The sequence below is a fragment of the Heliconius melpomene genome, chromosome 7, assembly GCF_056956725.1.
Source record: "Heliconius melpomene rosina isolate 202511_hmr_F chromosome 7, ASM5695672v1, whole genome shotgun sequence".
Classification (NCBI taxonomy): Eukaryota; Metazoa; Arthropoda; class Insecta; order Lepidoptera; family Nymphalidae; genus Heliconius; species Heliconius melpomene.
The window spans coordinates 9,972,101-9,994,526 of NC_140395.1; the positions used below are offsets into that span (position 1 = coordinate 9,972,101).

The following is a 22,426-nucleotide window of genomic DNA, read 5'->3' on the forward strand; positions in this document are numbered from 1 at the left end:
TTGTTTGAAGATTGGTTCTATGAATAACTATAAGATAAAAAATGAAAATTTCCAACTTTACCAGCTATAGGCCTATAAAAAAAAATGATTTCATGTTTCATATAAGGAGAGACAGGTTTTGATATCCCACTCTAGACAGTTCCTAGACAGTATAAGTGAACGGCAGGTACTTAATTAGTAGTACCATTTGAGAAATAGAGAATTCGTATTGCAGGGCTGTTGTGAATTACGAGAACTGCTACCCTCATTTATCTTTCATCTGGCTTAGCTTAGACTAAAGCTTTGACTTTAGACATAATAAGTGGAAAAAAGTAAAGGCAGGAAATACTTCACATGTAGAAATTGTACTTAGAATTATACTCGTAGATTGGAAATCCAACTACCCTACCTACACAACAGCGTAACGATCAAGTAACTAATTTTTATTTTATACTAACGGCCCGCTCGCGGCTTCGCCTGCGTGAACTACGAGATTATTAATTTCTGTCTCCATGAGTGACGTCCATGCAAAATTTGAGACTCCTAGCATTTGCAGTAACGAAGTTTCATACAAACTTTCAACCCCAAAAACAACCCCTTATTAGTGGAATATTGCAAATTCCCGTCTTAGCGAGCACCTACGTCCTATAAGTAACTCCTATGCAAAATTTCAGATTCCTAGCACATGTAGTTTCTGAGATTTCGTGATGAGTGAGTGACGTTTCGATTTTATATATATAGATACATTTAAATTTATCTTGTATATTGAAGGCAAAACATAAGTATATTATAAATATAATAAGCTTAATATTTCTTGATTTATTACTATTGTTCCTGTGCAATGATCGATCGAATCTGCTAATGGATGTATCAGAGTTAATATAATTAAACAGAAACAGACCAACACAATATTACTTGGGTGGTACATCAACTATGTAGAGAATACTTGGTGACTATACTAAAAGCAATCCGTGCATGACAAAATAGCAGTTTCTTATATTATTACAGGTTTTTATTAATAATGAAAGTGATTTATAGGAAAATTATTTAGTTACTCTTTTTATAGTAATGTGAAAGTGCCCATGTAAGTAATTCATATAAATAATTTATATTTTAAATTCTTTGCTTGGGTACCTGTTAACATTTGCACTGGTAGCTATTTTTTATTTAACTTCACTCTGTATCCCGCATATAGAAGAGAGCAGAGGTGCCTGGTGCTAAAATACTCCGCTCACCACTTTCCGAATTCTGGAGGCATTGCGTGTTCAGTGGCAAAACTTAACGCCACGGTTTGCTTCAATACCAGAGTGAAGATATGAAAATATTGAATATTTCATTTTCTTGAATGGAAATCAAACCCACATTCTGTCACATTTACAGTCATAGACCATTACTTACTTAAAAAAGCAGTTTACATTTTATATTTTAGAGTGTTATTAACTTTCTTGTAAATAATTCATATTGTTTATAAGGGTAAGTAGATAATAAGAAAGGATTTGATATTTCATTTGAAATAAAAATGAGTCATAACGGCCAATGACCTCAAGCAGCTCTTTATGGAGAAACAAACAGCCTATTACAGTTCTCGCCCAGCAACAGTTTCGTTACACCTGGTAAGTCAATTGGACAGCATTTTCGAATAAATAACCTTAACCTCTAAAAACCCTGTAGCGGTCGTTTTGACTTTATCAAAAAAAAAATTATAACTTATTCTTGGCACGCTATAGGTCACTACTCACCCGTCAACAGCCCTAGCCCGGCAAGGTCAACTAATTGAATGCCGGTTATTTAGAAACATAAAAAATATTTACAGTGAAGCATAATTAAAATATTATAAGATTAAATAAGCCAAATAAAAACGATAAAATACATTTTTCTTGTAATTTTTAGAATCTTCTAAAGTTCATTAATACAACATTGTTTTGTTGAAATAACGAGTATTTGAAACATTAAAATATAATAAAAATAATCCTTGGTTATCTAAATATGTGTATGTTTAGAATTACTAATTACTTAATTAGTAATTGTTAGACAAACGACAGTGTAGAATTGTAAAACTAAATTAAATTAGTAACGCTCGGATTCTCGGATATTTGGGTCAAAGATAATGATATCACTCCAAAGTAACCCGTGCGTAACTTTAGTCTACTTACATTTCTATTTCTTTTTTATCTGTTTTTTAAAGAGTTTAACTATGTACATTTTCTCTTTAAATAAATATTTTCTTCATTTCTTCCTCTATATCAAGACTTGCCAGCGTGTCCAGCCAAGTAAAAAACTGGAAACGTGCGATGTGTATTTACAAAAACCATTTTAAGTGAATTTTGATACCTGTATAGCTCGTAAAATTCGTCTACACCCTAAAATCTAGCAACTTTATTGAAACACACTTGGTTTCTTTCATATATGAAATTTCAACAATTTACCTCAGATATATTAACGATTATGGATTAACGCGGATGGGTCCGAAGAGCTGAGGATCGAGGGTGGTGGCGAGAATTGAGGAACGCCTATGTCCAGCAGTGGACACAAAAGATGGCTATCGATGATGATGATGATGATATTAACAATTAAAAACAGACATTTTTGTGATCCTGTTTAACTTTTTAACGAGTTTATTTATCGTATTCATAATAAATATCAGAAACATTATGAGTTACGTTCAATGCCAGCTCGGAGCCGTGACGGCCTCGTAAGAGCGGCCTACATCACATTACATTATAGTTAATGATGTGTACGAAATCAATCGACAGTACGTACGTAGATCAATAATGTTTTAAGTCCCAATTTCATCTATAAGCAGCTCTATTTAGGTTATTCCATGTCATTAGTAAAGTTTGCAAAGAAGAGAGAGATATTGCCAACTTATTTTTAATATCTTATTCTATAAATTTATGAGTTGTTTTCTATATACGTAATCATCATCCAATCGACAGCCATCTTTTTTCCACTGCTGGACATAGGCCTTCCCTAATTCTCGCCACCACCCTCGATCCTCAGCTCTTCGGACCCATTCGCTTCCCGCCAACCTCTTTAGGTCGTCGGTCCATCTGGCAGGTATAGGTAATACAAAATTTTAATATAAATCGTACTTATTATTAGAAATGCAGTTCCCTATACAAGTTTATGATAATTTCTACGATTGGGCGACTAAAGTGAAAAGTAATGTGATGGAAATTATCATATTGGTACTAAGATTACTATGCCTACGTCATTGGCAGGGTCGAGATGGTTCATGGAAGCTCATTTCGCAACATTTACAAACATCCCACGCCTACTTCACAATGCCCGTCTTAATTTCGTCTGGCCCTAATGACTTCATTCAAGGTGTCCGAATATTTCTTACAATAATATTTTGAGAAGTTGTCACTCAATTTGAGTGAGAAGTGATATCCTTGATAAATAAGTAAATATTTATTTAAATGTATTTTTTTTTCATATTTACGCTGTATTCCTATAACGCAGGGTAGGCAGAAGGGAACCTAGTATTAAGATTTTGCGTTTGGTACCCGAGTGGGAATAGAAACCACAACCATCGCGTTACGGGCACAAGCTAAACATACCAGGGCTTGACTACCACACGTTATTTTAAGAAATATTAAAAATAGGAGAAAAAGATTCAATGAAATTAATACAAATAGTCACTTGCGTGTATTATCACGTTATATTTCAATAAGAAATTGCTGTAATGTAGCAAGGAACGGTGGCGGCGGTGTTTGCTGGTATCTCATTGCTTTTGTACAGCACAAGCCGCGTTAGCCTTTCAAGAATCTTTTAACTTTAAATTGAGGCAATTACGTTTTCTTTTCAATATTACCCAAATTTAGTTTTTAAGTACCACATTTTAATCTGGGACTATTTTTTTATTAAAAAGCATACAGAAACATATAAATTTTATATTATTTGAAAAGTAAGTTTAAAGTTCTCTCTTTATCTGTAATGTTAAGTATGTGGAATCATTTTAAAATAAATGTTTGAGGTACGGAACCCTAAAGATAGAGCTTTTTCTTTCTTATATATAGGTAATATTATGTTTATATAATACTTTTTAAGCGAAAGTTTCTTATAAAGAATATGTTTTTATGCCTTAACCTTTTTGGGAAGTGATAAATAAGTCCTTACTCCACACGGACACACTCAGGTTGTTCCCCGAAGCGCTAGATGGAAGAGTGCGTGGTGGCTATAAATATTAATGACAAACATCGATTCAATGGTACGGTAGACCCGAGGAGAGGTCAGCGGCCTTTGATCCGATTGTTTGACGCTCATATCTCCATCGTAATTAGAAATACCTAATATACTTACACACGGTATGCGTATGCATAATATATGAAACGGCGTGTTGTGAAATAAATCTTGTATGAGATAAACTAAAAAAATCCTAGTGGTTTTATTCGTGGCGCAGGGGCACAAAGTGGGACTGGTTGTGGGTTCGATCTTCACTCTGGGAAATGAAATATTTATTTAAATGTATATTTTTATTCTTTCGTTCTGCATTCGAGGCAAAGCGCGTTGTTAAGTTCCGCCAATCAACACGCATTGCCAGAATTCGGCGGAAAGTGGGGCACGAAGTATCTTACACCAGGTTCCCTCTGCCTACTCTACTGTGTGCGTGATACAGCGTGAAGCTGATAAACAAAGAAATAAAATAAAAAATGTGTATGTTATTTCGAAATATCACTAGCTATTACGATACCAAAATTGTTTAACAAGTGAGTCATTGGAAAGACAATAACATTTGATATGCAGTCATCAATCACAATGCTCTGCTTGGTAAATTGTAATAATATTATCATTAATTGTTTTCAATTTGAAATACGTGAAAGTGAAACATTAGTGTTAAAGGAAAAACATTTTATCATTATTTTATTTTTTCGTAATTCGCATTCGCATTTTATTGTTTTTCAGTAAGAAGAGTATCCAGGAGTAACAAATCACTCTGGTCTCTACTGCTCTATTTATCTCTACGGCATTATTTTCTGGTAAATTAGAAACAAAAGAATCCAGATAAAAATATTGTTGATAACGATACAGACACCTATATCATTAAGTAAATCAAATACGTTATATATATATAAGTAAGAGCAACGACAATTATTTAATTCTACTTAATTACACTATGGCAATCTAAAAATAGTACATTATTCACTTTCATATCAATATAATATTTAACACAGAAATATGGGGTCAGTGTCCACACACTGACTAGACGCTATGAATGATATGCCCACATCAATACAGCAAATTAATGGTTATTTATGTAGAGTTAACAAGCGTATTTGGACACTTTTAATGGTAAAACGTTATGATTTATTGTCATTAGATTAGAAATAAAATCATCGTGACTTTTTGATGACGGCCTTATTTTTTATAAAAACAGAAAAAAAAAAGAAATCTATATTTCATCATAGTACAATAACATAAAAAAAACACGATTGGCTATATATTTTTGATTTATTTGTAAAAATTATATATATTTGGGGTTAAATGAGAATATTTGATATGGCCGATAAAATTCACCAAAAAAACAACATTACTTACAAATGTATATATTCAGGAAAAATAACTAATTTGCATATTTAACGTATACCTTAATACCTAGATACACAATTTTTTATAAGATATCGCTAGAGTAATTTATTTTGAATTGGTTTTATTATAAACTACTCAACTAAATATAAACTATTGATAAAACTATATACAAGATAAATAGTATTACCAACATTAGCGTTCTTCAACCGGATGCCAACTCATTATACAAAACGAGAGCAATGTCTTCATTATATGTCTATGCTTGTTTGACTATTAGTAAGTTGGTAGTATTGAAAAGAAATTAAAGTCCTTTTAAGTTCAAACAATCCAACCTTTAGAACGCAGAAATATTTATTTTTCTTCCTAAAATATATCAGCTAACGATACGATATCTAAATTTCAACAAATTAGTATAAGTTGGCAGTCATGATTATATATATTTTTTATCTATAGTATACAATTTAGGTACATTTCTGCCTGGCTTATTGAAGACAGGTGTCTAGATGTTGTTGTAGATGGATGATAAACAGCAATAAATATTACATTATTATTTAATTATCTTTTAATCGACACGATCATTTCTATCAGAACAATGTCACTAACATATGAAACGAAAGACGAAAACATTTTAGTGATAAGATAGCACGTTCGTGTAATAGTAGCAGTAAATAAATTTAAAATTTTGTCTAGCTACTTACACTTATCACGCTAGAATTAATAAAAATAAATGTTGCAATGCTTCTAATGGAATCTAATTGTATATTATTTCTTCGAATATAGAATTATTATTTATAACAGTAATAAAGATTAGGCTTTATCAATGAAAATATTTATAGATAAAGACGTATAAAAGAGAGAGAGAGAGAGAGAGATGTATAGTATTCGAAAAAGCTTTCCCCTTAAATATAAGTAACTTACATATACTTAACAAAATAAAATAAAAATGTTAATCTTATATTTGTTTAGGTCCCCAAGATAGCAGTACCCAATACGACTGAACGTGTACGGTCATGATAAAACTTGCATGATATTATGTGTCCCATAACGTCGATAACTCCAACAGGAAGGACTCGGGGCGAGGGTAAACAAATAAACAAAGGAAAGTTTCGCAACACAATATCATTTATCCCTATTTATCTCAGCATTAAATATTTATGTAAAAACTTAACTGCTTTATGGCAATTATTAGGCCTCTCCGGTAATATTTCTAAATGGATATGGAAGAATCCGCTAAATGCCTGTCTGAGTACATTCTCTTGGAAATCCCTCTATTGTATGCGAGTGTAAAGCACTGGCAACCCCTGTATTGGAATATGGCTGTCCCGTTTCCCCACACGGTGCCGTGTCCCACCCCTCCTTTCATAACATCGTGGGATAATTAAATATTTATGTCATCGCAGATGGCAGAAAAATTGTAGTCGTAAATATAACTTACTTAATTAACGGTTTGGCCACCTAATTCTCGTTCTTGACAATTATTTTTAATTACTTTAGAAACATTATACTGTTATGAAATTGCATAAAAATGAAAGCGGGGAAGGAACGCGTAACACACACAACAATGGACTATTATATGAAAAAAATGACTGAGTTAAAATTAAGCTAGCAATTGAGATTACGTAAAACAAACCTGTATTTTTTAAAAGATTCTAAATTCTCGAACACATCCCACTGATAAAAACACTGTCACGAACTTAGTTAAATTAACGATATTGACACAACTTAACCGTTAACGTCGACGGTTCAACGACAAAACACACTAACTAGATGCAAGTACACACTATCACTGACACTACGAAGCTTAATAATATGTTATAATGGGAAACAGATAACACTTCATTCTATATATGATGGACAAAGCTCGAAGTCGAAGTCGGTTTATATCCAACAGAAGCGACAAGCGGCCACAGCGACGGTAGTATGGAGACTGCATCAGACGGGGGCTGGGGGCAGGGCATCAGGAGGGGAGCACAGTGGGGCGCGCGCGTCGAGCACTCCTTTGTAGGCGTCGAACCAGCTTTGTATCACTCTGATATGATAACGAATGTTTACAAAGTCGACGATATCTAACGCGAGTAAAAATCAACACTAAAATAAGATATTTCGAAAGTTATGAAATACACCGATTTTTATTATGCTTTGCTTTATTTATTTTCTAACAATTCAAACTATTATAAATTTTATAAAATATTCTTTTGAAATATATTATTTCTGATTTCATCTTTGTTTTTACTAAATGATTTCAATTTAAAAGTAAAGCTCTATCCTACTATTATAAATGTAAAAGTTTGTGAGGATGAGGGTGTTTTGTTGCACTTTCACGTTTAAACTACTAAGCGGATTGAGGTGAAACTTTATATTAATATAACTTATACATCAGAATAATACATGGACTTACATTTATGTAAAGATTTTGTATAATTTGGCTATAATATTACAATAATTTTAAGCGGGCGAAGCCTCGTTTTGGTCGCTAGTATAACATAGGTAATATTGATAATAGTGTCTTTAAGATTGTATTAAAAAATACAATCACAATACACAGTTAGTATTTGAAGATACGGAGTTATTCGTTCCTACATAATAATAAATAAACGAATAAACTACAAATAAATTAAAAAAAAAACATGGATACGGCGATCGGTGAGAAAATTAAGCTCGTTAAAAGCAAACCAAAAAACAAACATATAATTTTCCTGACGAACGTTGAAAACTTAATCTCTTTCACTGAAGTCCACGTCGTGACTCGTGCCAAAATAAACAAAAACAAAAAGAGACTGTTTCGTTACGCCTTGCGTAATTAAGGAGCACATGTTTCCCATTCCCTAAAACTGGATGGTGTCGGATATAATAGTTACGGGAGAATAATGGGTAGGTGTAAATATAGATTATAAAAAAAATAAAAGTGTGTTTCTACTATCCGTTTATAGAAAATTAATATAATTAAATCGATGTATAAGACGAATAGATGAATTCTGTTATAACTTAAAACTAAATTTATTTTAAAACAAGAAATTGAATATGATCGAGCTGGCACTGTTTATTATTCATTAAAGACCTGGTCTGGATATTTATGTAAAACGATACCTTTCTGCCTTTTTTCATCACATACCTCGAACTCATGTAAGGAAAAAATGAAATAATTTCAAGAGAGTTCAAAAGAATCTTTCTTTCTTATTACTTTGCAAATATTTAAGCTATTTATTTAGTAATATTTAAATTTACACAATATTTCACGTCATCGATTCTATCAACTATATATCAGCCATTTCAATATTTAAACCAGTTTCTAAGCAGTGCAAGATAGTATCTTTGTAACTTATACAAAGTGATATCTAAATAGGACAACCGGTCAGTATCAAAAATTCCCAAAACGACCAAAACTTTATTAGGCTTTGAACTACTATTTAGTGTTTAATCATTAAAAGTTAAGCAAATTCAATTCCACACAGACTGTCTCGATGAATGCACTGTCGGCTGTTGCTGATTCACAAACTGGGCCGTAAAATCGAAATGATTACTCAACTGGCAAATGAGTTCGTACGGTATAATGAACTAACTATATAATATTTTATTGAGATTGATATTGTAATTACTGTTTACTTGACAAAATTTTTCGTCGACAAAGAAGTAATTGATTTTTTAATATAAGTTTTCTTAATTAATAATAAATAATCCATAACTGAAAATACAAGAAAATTTATGTTTTAACATAATCACTTAGTTATAACAATATTGTTTTTATTTTAAATACTATCAATTTATATATAGAATGCTTTCCCTGGTAACATCTTATTTGAATAATTATTTAAGCTAAAACACTGATTAGTAATAACCACAAAATAGTAAATACAGTATCAAATGAATTAATTAAAATCTGCCACAAAATAATGAGGGTAATTAAAAATAACATCACAAAAGACATAAATCATTCAGCAATATCGACTCACTTCCATTAGAGCTCCAACTTGAGGCATCTGACGCAGGCGGGACGAAACCAAAACGATCATAAATAACACACACTCAGTATATCGAATAGACTTGAAAGTATATTTAGTTTTATATTTCACAGGTTCCGTTAATGGTATCATGTAAAAATATTAATATTATCATCATCTCTTGCATTTTATGGGGTAGGCAGTGAGTGAGGGAAAGAGTGGGAGTGACTAAGCTCTCTCCGTTCTCCACTTCCAATACCTAAAGAAGTAGCTTACTGAGTAGTAGAGTGCAAAACCGCGTTTACCAGCAGTAACCAGTCCGAGAAAATAAAATACTTATATATTTTATAGGCATTAAAGAATTCCGCAAAGTAGGATGTGAATCAAAAATATCGTTATTAATCAAAACACGTTTCAAATGCACAAAGTCTATTTTAAAACATAAATTATATTCAAGCAGAAGTTAATTTGTCGGAAAGTAACATGCAAATATATTACGCTACAATTCGAATACGCAAATAGAGATTTTTTTTTCCTTCACGCCGAATCCCGCCGGGTAGACAGAGGGAACCAGGGAACCTAGTCGAAAGATGCGTTCCCCATTCACACTTCCGTTCCTCACTTTCCATTGTGTTCGCAGACTAAAATAGTTGAACATATGACAATTTTTCTTTAGCCCATGACCAAACTGCCGGGCCCGCCCATAGAGGGTTCCCTCAGTGATCGAGCCCTTTTATCTGATATCTCACTTGAACTAGCCGCTTTAATTTTGCCCCCCAAAATACATTTTGTAGAGAGAGAGACATTTTGAGATAAAGGTTTTTGACAGACAGACAACAAAGCGATCTTATAAAGGTTCCTTTTTTCCTTAAAAGATATGGAACCCTAAAAAGTCAAAATTACTGTAAAATTTTACAAAATTAACAGTGGAATCAACAAGTGACAAACAGTACTAAATAAATGTTGTGAAAGTTAAGTGTTTGTATATTGGCATGGCAGTAAAAATAAATACTAAAGCCGGGATGCGTTTGAACACCGCATATAAACAATTGCATATGTCGATCTGTCTTACACACACTTTCTTAGGAAGAAATATGTATTTGAAACGCTCGCTGTGGCGCAAGCGTGATTGTACACGCAACGGTAGTGGGTTCGATTTCCATATTTATTATTTTTTATTAATACTTTCTTTTCTTCGCTCTGGCAACAAGGCAATGCGCAGCGTAGACTTCCGCTTCTCAAAATGCAATACCTCGAAAATTCGGATGAAATTGGGGAACAGAGTGTCTTAACACTAGGTTATCTCTACCTACCCTATAGTAGGGTATACCATGTAGATGAAAAAATAAATAAAAAAAAATGTCTGTTAGTCTTACCAAGAGTTCACTTGAGTTTAAAGGAATTTAAATACAAGTGACTAAAAACGGGTACATTTCGTCACTAATTACATACGTGCATAAACATATTCTGTCGCAAAAAATTAAAATATGTTGAAATAGAATAGGTAATATTAAAATATAGAGCACAACCTAACTTATAAGTGCACTGAGCACGAAAATAGGTCGCTAAGCTGCTCTATTTTGAGGCAGAAATTATGCTCCATTTAAGGGTGATAATAATTTATAAGAAATCATGATACTCAGTCGTTTTAGTTTCAGAAAAATTAAAATTTCTTTAAATATAGCTTTTAACATTAACTTTACGCTGTATTCCTCATGTATTTGCATAAAAGCACGGCATAGCGTAGAGTTAGAGGCAAGACACCCAGCTCTCCACTTTCTGCCGGATTTTTAAGATATTGTGCGTGGAGTGGTGGAACTTAACGTTGTCATATTGCCAAAACGAAATATTATTCACTTTCCTCAATAGAAATTATTAGTCACACAAATTTTTTAACTGATACTTTTGTGGCCAATACTACGTTACAGATTAGAAATTACAACTATTCTGTTCTCTCTCTATATTTTCTATTATACTTCTCTACTTTCTGAAAAGTAACAAAAAAAATATTTAATACAAATATACTCGTAGATGCAAATAATATAATCAGTGAGATTTTAACAGCAACAACAGTTAGTCCAACTACATATAATGCAGGTGGACTAACCGTCAGACGAATGTATATATGTATATTTTATACATATAAAGTAAAAACAGCACGTGCCCAATAAGGGTTCTACACAAAGACCGTGGTAAGTATGCATTCTTAAGTTAATGTCAGCAGATGTGGGCTGCGTTTATATAATAGCATATTGCAACAGACGGCGTAACTATCTACATTAACCATATGGTATCCTTAAATTTTAAGTAAATATAAGGCCTCATTACTTATATTTCAGAATTTGGCTTCTTATCAATTTTGTATATATATATATATATAAACTTGTATATTTTTTTTAGCTTTTGGCTGTATCCCGCACACAGAAGGGTAGGCAGAGGGAACCTAGAGGGGCGAGAAGTCGGGAACCTAGAGAGGAGAGGCGGAACGAATGCCGCGCTTTGCGTCAACACCAGACCAAAGAATTTAAAACATGAAATATTTCATTTCCTTTAGTGGAAATCGCACCCACAGGCTGCGCCATGACTGGCCTATTTATATCCAAGGTGTTATTTATGCACCTACCTCAGTAAGTATATCTACTGTAGCAAAATTAATTTCTAGAAGACTACAGAGATAATCAATATCGTCCGCTCCTCAAATTACCGAGTAATTTCAGGCGGTAATTATTCAATTTATACAGGACTAGGCGACAGTATCAAAGAAACGTTTAACGATTGAGGAACGTCAAAGATTCAAAGTCGATTTCTACTTAAGGAACTTGAATATTATTAAGGATTCTCTAGGATTCTGTTTGAAGATTTTTAACTAATTAATTTCTTTTACGAGACAGCAGTGAACTTGTAATAGTTAAGTACATCACTTTCTTCGACACTCACCCATTATAAAAAGAAATTAAAATGAATTTTGTGCAGAATTTAAGCCTACCCAGCTAAGTATAAATTAAAATAACACTTAGTATAAAAATTAAAAATTTTGTAATATACAAATATTATTTACATAAACTACTTAAATATTAAAATACCAGTTTAAATTTATCATAATAACTTCAATTGACATTGCTTCTATAAACCAACAATACTGCCATTGTATTACACCCTGTATAACACCTATAAAACAAATATCAATACCATAACAACAGCACCAAACCCATAACATAGAGTTTATGTGTGATAACCGCGGCATCAGCAAAGATAATTATAAATGGAGCGGACGCGACCTAAATACGGGCACACGTGAACGACTATTTCCAGACAACGGGAAGGTATGTCAGGTGGTTTTCGAAATAGCACCTCTACTGAAATATCTAAATCTGTATTTTATTGCGCTTTTCATATTTAATTTTGCTTGAATTTTTTGTTAGGTTATCCAATTTAGGAGGAAAAAGACAAATTCAAATGGTGCTTCAGGTTTAAATGTATACGTAGATAATAAGTATAACGTATTTTATTTTAGGCCCGAATTTATAAACCGATCTCAAATATGAGATTCATCTTGAGAGTGATTTTACCTTTTAAGGGCCTTAGTATGGTAGGTAGTTGGGTATACCTACTTAACGTTTACTATTAACAAAGCTTAATTATCAATCCTACTTTCTAAACTTTCAGGCTCTGTCACAAAATTAATAATAGACTATAACAAGGTTTTGTATGTATGTAAAATTTTTAGATTTTAATACACGCGGAAAAATCTTTGTAACTTTAGAGGCCTTATTACGAAATACCATTCCATTATTTCTAAATACCATCTTGGTATATTCAGAACTTATTATATCAGAAAAAAAATGGTAAAAATGGCCTAAAAATGCGATATACGTGCGTACATGCAAAAAGTCACACAATTTGATATTCCAACAATAGCCACCTATATACAGGAGAGCAGACGGGATGCAAATAACAAAAATCAATACGCCGAACGGGTTGAACGCAGCAGTTTAACAGGCACAAAATTAACTATATTATATATACTCTTCATTAATACCACATTGAAGGTCCCTAGGTAAAGTATCGAAAATGAAACTCTCTCTCTCTCTCTTTTAAACTACTAAGATGTTTTAATTTCTTTTTTTTTCAAAATAAAAAAAAATAGTTACTTATGCGTATCGCTCTTTTAAACTACTAAGAAGTTTTAATATATTTTTTAAAAAATATTTATAATTTCATATGCGTTTTTAAACGTGTATATAATCAAAAACTACCTTTATTAATAATTGAAAACGCCAACAAACGATAATTGCAATTTTTCACTTACGACACTTTACCCGGTTACCGTCTATATATCGATTGGCACTGACAATATCAAGACAATGGTCGGCATAGTATAATACAACAAAAGGTTATGTACACAGACAGAAAGGCAAACAGTTTACGAATTAAAAGATGATTTACAAACAACGAAACGAATACAGAATTCTCAGATGCTCGGACTTATTGGTAATAGACAATAGATGATCTGACATCCGTTCGCGGACACCGTCAGGTTAATAAATAGCTAACATAAGTTAAATTGAGGCCGTAGTGGCTCAGGGGCAAAACTGTAACGAGATGTTTGTGGGTTCGATGTCCACTCGAGGAAATTAATTATTATTATATTTTCATTATTTCGCTCTGGTACAACAAGGCAAAAGCGCGGCGTTGAGTTTCGCGTCAATGGTTCGAAAATCGGTAAGTGGGGGGTAACCCATTCCATCTGCCTACCCTGCTAAATGCGGGATAGAGCGTGAAGCTGAAAAGAAAACACTAAAATCTCGAACCGAAAAGGACTCATAAACCAGACACTAACATGATGTTAGTTTTCTTGAACAATTGTTGTACTCGTACGTGTGTTATATGTAAACTAAGTGGTTGAGAACTCGAGTGTACGAGCTGGTGCTTGAACTTGTTGACCCAGTAACGGCGGCAGCAAAAACTTCCTCTCTACCTGATTCTAGTCGAATTATTCGTCTAACAACAATCTTTATTAGCCTACTAAAATATTTGTTTTCTTTCTCTCCTTTTTACACTTCTTGTCTATGAATTTTACTTTCTTATTTGCTTAACAACTCTTTTTTGTTTCTAAAATTATATATGCGTTATGGTTTAACAAAGAAGTTTAAAGTACAAAGAGTTAAGAAGTTTAAAGTAATAATGATATAATTTAAAATATCAAGATTATACGCACACAGTAACTATGCTAATTTAAAGCACAAATAAAGAACAAAATACTGCAGTTTATCGAACGTTTAAAAAACTCTATTAAAAAATCATATAAGTTAATAATAGTATAGGTGCATAAATCACGTCGCCTGGAAAAATTACTCGTTGCAGGTAGCGAAAAACTGCATAAATTGCAGCAGCCCCGTCTAGAGTCTAGACTGACACTACAGACACGAGCAACTTCGTTTGTTACAAAAACAAAGACAATCTTAGAAACAACTGCGCTCATTACCGTAACATTAAGTATAAAAGCGTTTCTATGAGAATCATAATACACTATTAAATATTATGTTGATTATGTTGTAATTGTACTAAAAAAACAACACAAAGCTCCTTTGTTGATAGTGTGTTGTTAGCGATAAGCTCTGATGAAATGTCGTGTCTATCTGTGCTTGCGGACGACATTTAATTTTGGTTCAGGATAACAACCTCAGTGGAAATTCATTTTGACGAAAAAGCTAGTATATGCTACTCTCGTTTATTTTCTTTTTCAGCTTGACGCTGTATCCCGCACGTAGCCTCCTCCACCCCACTTTTTAATGAAATTTGGAAGCATTGCGTGTTGAGTGGCGGAGCTCAGCGCCGCGCTTTGCCTCGACACCAGAGCAGAGAAATGAAAATATTCAAATATTTCATTTTCTTGAGTGGTAATCGAACCCAGAACCTATTTAGTCATACGCTTTTGTCCCTGTACCACGACTGACCTCTTACTCATATTCTCGTTTATACGCTGTATTATTATAATAAATATTAAAAACACGATTCGTGTTATATTAAAAATGTTATTACTTGCTACAATTTTAATTTAGCTCTTCTCCATACGCTTTCCTTGCGAGATATTAAATACAAACTCAAACATTCAGCATTGGAAATGCTGCAATAAGACAGGAACTGGGTTAATATCTCAAGGAGGCTTTGAGAGGTGAACTTATTGACCCACATATAGCACAAATTTGAATGACCTGGTAAACGCTTAACTGTACCATTTTTTAACGCTTCTAAGTAAAATAAGTGCAATGGTAACGTGTGGTATTGCGAGGCCGTATTCGTACAAAGTAATTAACTGGAAATATGAATTTGAAATTATTATTATATGAATTACAATATTCCGAAGAAAGCATGACTAACTTTCTTTGTAAGACTCTTAAAATAAGAGAAACTGTTTATTAATCTTCATTGTCTTGTATTTAGTAGTTTCACAAAATGCTAATATTTGGATGTTAATTTTTTTTCAGTTTCATTCTGTATCTCGCACATAGCAGGGTAGGCAGAGGGAACCTAATGTTAAGCGACTCCATTCCTTATTTTCCGCCGAATTCCGTAGGCATTGTGTTGAGTGGCGGAACCTAACGCGGTTTCCTCTAGTGGGGATCGAACCTACAACCAGTCGCATTTACAGTCACACACTGGTGCCCCTGCGCCGTGACTGACCTAGTTTTTTTAAAAATATTTTTTATATACTTCTCGACGATGTTACAATAGTTAAGATCAATAATATTATAATGATATCTTAAGATTTATTTAATTTCTCAAATATTTCAAATTCCAGTTGATATATGTAAGGCATTTACATATGAATAATAATAATAAGTTATAAAATTGTCGAGCACAATGAGAATTTGCATAGAATTTAAACGAACTAAAATGCATTTCCATAGCTCGTCTGTATGTAAATGTAACGCCAATGTAACGCCCGAAACCTAACAGTATTACTAAAATGGAGATAATGGTTATGAACATGATAATCGACATCATTAGTTGAATTTCTAACCGTACAAGGTAATAGTTTGCTATATTTTGCAAAAGCTAGAAACAGACATATTTATTGAAGACTTCCTGGCGCTGTGGCACAAGCGCGCGGCTGTAAACACGACGGTTGCGGGTTCGATTGCCACTCGAATTAATGAATTATTATTGATATCTTCAATACTTCGCTCTAGTAACATGGGAAAGCGCGGTGTTGAGTTCCGCAATAAGCGCCTCGAAAATTCGACGGATACTGGAAAACGTATTGTCTTATCAATAGGTTCCCTCTGCCTACTCAGCTATGTGCGTGAAGCTGAATGAAAAATCACGTTTATTTATATATTCAGCTATTTTCGTCAGTTCCACTAAAGGCAGAGGTTAGACAAGCAAAAGATTACTCGGGTTAAGTTGAAGAACAATAAGCTATCTGACAAATAATATTGTAAAAACTCTAAAAACATTGTTTAGTTTTAGTATTGTGTAAAAAAAGAACATTAATTCCTTTTTCCTTATACATATTTACATTTACCTAACGGTCGTACATGTCATTATAAAGTGTATCTTATATATATAAAATCGAAAGGTCACTCACTCATCATGAAATCTCAGAAACTACAAGTGCTAGGAATCTCAAATCTTGCATAGGAGTCACTTATAGGACGTAGGTGCTCGCTAAGACGGGAATTTGCAATATTCGACTTCTCAGGAGCTGTTTTTGGGGTCGAAAGTTTGTATGAAACTTCGTTACTACAAATGCTAGGAGTCTCAAATTTTGCATAGACGTCACTAGGACGTAGTCATGGAGACAGAAATTAATAATAACATAGTTCACGCGGGTGTAACCGCGAGCGGGCCGCTAGTAAAATATATTTAACGATTTAAAATATATTTTCAAACGTGCAGCATATTCAATATTTGAAGTTCTACTTCGCGCCTTTTAAATAACACGCTTTTGATTTTTAATAGTTTCATACAAATTAAACTGACACTTTCTAGCGTGAAGTAGTTAATTGCTAGCTGTTGTAGAAAGTGGTTAGTGCAGGAAATGTTTCGAAACAATTTTGTAATAGATTCAAAAAAATTAGATAAAATTTGCTTTAAAAGCAAGGATTAAATAAAAAGTGGTCTTGCCTTCAGGACTAGATTTTTCTGTCACCCACAATCAGAATATCATGGATTGGAAGTGTAATAGTTCAACTTAATATAACTGTAGATTCGATTACCTTTCGGGGGGAATAAAGTATTAAAGATTTGTAATTGGCTCTGGCCGTTCGCTTGTCTGTCGTTAATGAGAAATTACAAAAAAAGCTATACATAGTGTTCGACCCTACGAGTGAACCCGCGAGGAAATTCTTATTTATTAATATCGTAAAAGTTAAAAGTAATTTTACCATATTAATAGTTTTCAAGTATTTTCCAATATTAAATTTAAACGAAAACAAAATAGTTCACGTTCACCTCGCACATCATCCAGGTAACAGTGTGCAGTAGCTTTTGAAAAGAGCAAAATTAATCTGAAAACGTTCAAAGCGGCATCAGTCCGAGTTCTATTGCCCGTACGAAATGGAATTTCCATTTGAGATTAGCCAAAACGATTTCAGCACACCAGTGGAGCATTCTATATCTATTTTGTATAGATACGTCTCTGGACACAGACACAAAATAAAAGAGTGGTAAGCCCTTTTTTTCTTTTTTTTGTGTCGATATTTATTTTCTACGATATTGGACTGTTTAGGGGATTGAACAAAAAAATCTGGTGCTGCTAATGGTAATCAATTAACATCAGGTGAACCGCTAGCTCGTTTACATGGTCTTAATAAAATTAAAAAGAAAAAAGCTAATGAAATATATATCATTCAATGCATTAACTTTTTCTAATGACGTAATTAAATAGGAATTCCGCAACTTGTTTTCGTTAATATATTTTAATATAATGATTTATTGTTGTAATACATTAATTATCTTTTTGCAATCAAGAATATTCAATCTATTTATCTCTAAGCCAAATAATTCAATGGCAATCGTGGTGTTTGTTTGGCAATTTTATTTCCTTAGACGAAGGATGTTTGTAATACAAACTTTGTATTCAAAATTTAAAATCAGTTGATAGTTACCAATCAAGTTGTGAACGATTATCTTCTTATTTTTAGAACGACACTAATCACCTTGTCTAATTCTTTATAAATTGGATAATAAACATAAATTATACAAAAAATCATGATTTGTCCGAAAGACTAAAAATACTAAATGAAAGAAAAAAAAATGGAGTACGGAAGTGATTATGACACTTCCGGAACGGATCCAGAACGGAGTGTTTTAATACTAAGCTTCCAAATTCGCTCTGTCTACCCTGCTACGTGCGGAATACTAGCTAATGTGAAGCTAGGAAAAAAATGCTCATATCTGTTCTAAATTACTTGACATTTTATAAAAATGTTATAAATATAGAAATAAACAGTAAAAAAGTGCTCCCGAGAGAAAAAAAGAGAAAAAATAAATAAAAACCACTCATCTATACTTATACCGCCAACGCATGAGGCGTGGGCCGACTTACCATACAAGTAATAATTTGTGGCGTTGAACGAATCTAGCCACGGCAACCCGTGACTCATTGGTATTTTACTTTATGACCCACTAATTGAAGGTGGTAAAGTTGAAATATTAACGTGAAATTAATTGTTTTTTTTTTTGCAGTCGAAAAAGAGAAATTTTAAAAACTTTATTTTTCGTAGAGCTACTTAGAAGCTATTTATTTAAGCTATTCAAAATTTAACGTGCATAAAGAATAGAAATTGTCGTAATTGGACGTACTTTAATTGAACGTATTTTATGGAAAGTATTAATTTTGAAGATATATCATGAATATTTATTATATTTAATTTTGATGTAGAACCATGACAGCCTGACGTAACTATAAAAAGAAAGTTGTTAAGTGTGATGAGCATTTTTCTTTATATTTTAGATTCAAACTATATCCCTCACATAGAAGGTTAAGCAGGGGGACCATGGAACCTAGTGTTAAAACACTTTCCGCCAAATTCTCGAGGCATTGCGTGTTGAGTGAATTTTTGAGATCTTGATTCATCGTGGGTATTCATTATTAAGCATCAGCGGAATAATCAAAAACTTTGACTTTGTGGTTCCTATCATTCAATTTATTTACAAATTAAGTACGCTCTCATCTGTATTTCTAAGTTAAGCAAAGGCTTCCACCATTGGGGGAAGCGTGGTAAGCCTTTTTGCATAGCGTGTGATGTGGTTTAATTTCGTCGACGACCCCGTTCCTCCTGTTCTACTTTCAGATCAGTAACGATTTTCGTTTACGGTCTCCGCCTGCGATTGGCCCTACTAAATGCATAATAGATAAGGTCTATAATAAAACCGTTCGAGTCCCGGCCATTGCACTGTTATGATATTTTTGGATTCTCCACACTAAGTGAATGAATGGGAAGATTCAAAGAGCTATATCATGCTTGGCTGTCCAGGTAGTTTAACGTGCTCTAGATAGAAATATTTTTGTTATTTCTAAATTTGGATCTTCAATGTATAAAAATATATAAATAGAAATTTATACTTAACCTAATTGATACTTATTTATACTTAACACTTAACAAATATTATCTTAAAAATAAAAAAACTTTAACCACATCGAAATAAATCTACGACGAACAAAATATATGTTTTCCATGGCCATATTAGACGTAATGTGAATTTTAATCAAATTTACATGAGTCGAGTTCGCTGAATCATTCCGCTTTAATTATAACCGGAATCGCGGTAGGTACCGTTCAGACACCTCTTCGTGTAACCGAATGCACACTGTTCCACGAATGCACCGTTTAAACTCCGATGCGTGATTCAATGGTCGACCACTCGTCTATTGTTGGGATATCTCTTGTTTACCAACACAATTCCTGGCAATTTATTTCTGCTACTCCACTCTTCGCAGAGCAACTTCTATTTATTCATTGATAATAGAGGCCAATCGTGACGCAGGGGCCATCGTAAATCGACTGGTTGTGGGTTCGATTCCCACGAGGAGATGAAATATCAACAAAAAAAATCAGCTTCGCGCTGTATCTCGCACACAGCAGGGTAGGCACAGGGAACCTAGTGTTAAAACACTCCGTTCCCCACTTACTGCCGAATTCTGTAGGCAATGCGTGTTGAGTGGCACAACTCAACGCCGCGCTATGCCTCGACACAAGATCGAAGAAATGGAAATATGAATTTAAATAAATATTTCATCTCATTCTTTCATCAGGCAGTCGTGGCGCAGCGGCACAAGGGTGGGACAGTAACGCGACGGTTATGGGTTCGATCCCCACTCGGGGAAGTGAAATATTTATTTATGTATATATTTCCATTTCTTCGCTCTGGTGTCGAAAAGTGGGGAACGGAGTGTCTTAACATTAGGTTGCCTCTGCTTGTGTGTGGGATACAGCGTGAAGTTGATTTATTTATTTTTTTAATTTCAGTTTTACATATTGAAATGTTATTAACATTTAATATTTGATAAGAAATATTTTGCGAACCGATAATCCTTGTATAGATTAAGCGGCTTAACTGATTAGAACATAATTAGCTGACGTAATAGATTGTGTGGACCTAGCATTAATATTACGGTAATCATTATAATTATAAACGAATTTTTTACGCAGTTGTAATTCAAGGATTTTTTTCTTTTGTTATATTAAAAACTCAGCCATGTAGGCTAAGAAACTTAGTGATTCATCACTTCACTAAAATCTAATTAGAATAAGGAGGATATTTTAAATATGTAATAACCCCGAGGTGAAGTTGAACCTACAACTATCGCGTGTGCAAGCAGATGCTTTTCGACTGCGGTTCGATGGTCTTAAGAAATTTGGATAATTGTGATATCTAAAATTTACAATGTGTGAATAAAAATGTTTGAAACATGCTTTCTTGCCCCACTTTTGCCGGTTCGTCGGCCATTTTCGCATTTGTTAGGTGAACGGTTTGCTTCGACGATCACGTATCAAGTTAGCCTGAAGCCGTCGCTTCCGATTCGAGAATATATTTGTACGCGAGGATTTTCCATTTCTGCTGTACAGGTTTCCTTCCATGTACACGTGTTTCGTAGGAAAAATATTTTCTGCTTCGATAATATCATAAAACCTGCTTCGTTGAAATTGATATATTCTAACAATAGCGAGCCTTTGTACATCATAAAAGACCCTCACTCCAGATCATTTTTTCTATATATTTGAAATAGTATTATGAGAGTACTTATAAAGACTATTTTTTTAAAATTAAAGGTAATAATAACATTTCTAATTATGTTCGAATAATGCTGATGTTGCTTCCATATTATAACGTAATTTTATTTTATAAACAATTTATCTACTAAGAATCCTGTCGTGATATTTGAAATTCGGTCTATTTAAATATTCAAATCATGATCTATCAAAGTGTTGAATCTTTGTTTACTCAAATTCGTGGTACTGATGTCCAAGTGATATCAATTCTAAATCGGAAGGGTCAATATGACGCCTTGGACGGCGCCAGGACGTCGCTGGAAACACAATTCCTTGAAAACAAGGTTATAATATGAACATATCGCTATTAACTACTTTAATAAGGTGTAAATTATATTTGTTTTAGCAATATTGTGGGAAAATAATTAACAAAAGTATAGATTTTTAGTAAAAAAAGTTTCAAGTAACAGACACTATTTGTACTCTTAAGTCTGTAACCTTTTCTTATGTGTTCATATACATCGATGGCTCAATTTTTTTTCTAGTTTTCTAACATTTCAATCTGTTTAATATTAGAAGAATTAGCATCAACAATACACATAATAAATAAAAATTTAGATAATAAATACTAAATAAATAAATATGTGTAAAAGCTACCTTTTAATCTCTGTAGATGTGGAATCAGGTTAGCTGACTGCATCCGCATTGGATACATGCACAGAATGACAGAAAGAATAAAGAAAAACATGCTCAGGA

General features: G+C 33.2%; 1 protein-coding gene across 5 annotated transcripts in view; it reads right to left on the bottom strand.

Moving 5' to 3' along the window:
• Nucleotides 1-22,426, bottom strand: part of Src64B (Tyrosine-protein kinase Src64B) — a 61,132-nt gene that overhangs the window by 37,609 nt on the left and 1,097 nt on the right. For 2 of the 5 annotated variants that reach the window (XM_085188712.1, XM_085188708.1), the window contains exon 1: nt 7,142-7,283. The exons of 2 other annotated variants lie outside the window; for them this stretch is intronic. The gene's annotated coding sequence lies outside the window, so the exon portion shown is untranslated. Of the gene's footprint in view, nt 1-7,141; nt 7,284-22,426 lie in introns of those variants that run through there. One more of the 5 variants, XM_085188710.1, reaches the window with a different exon arrangement.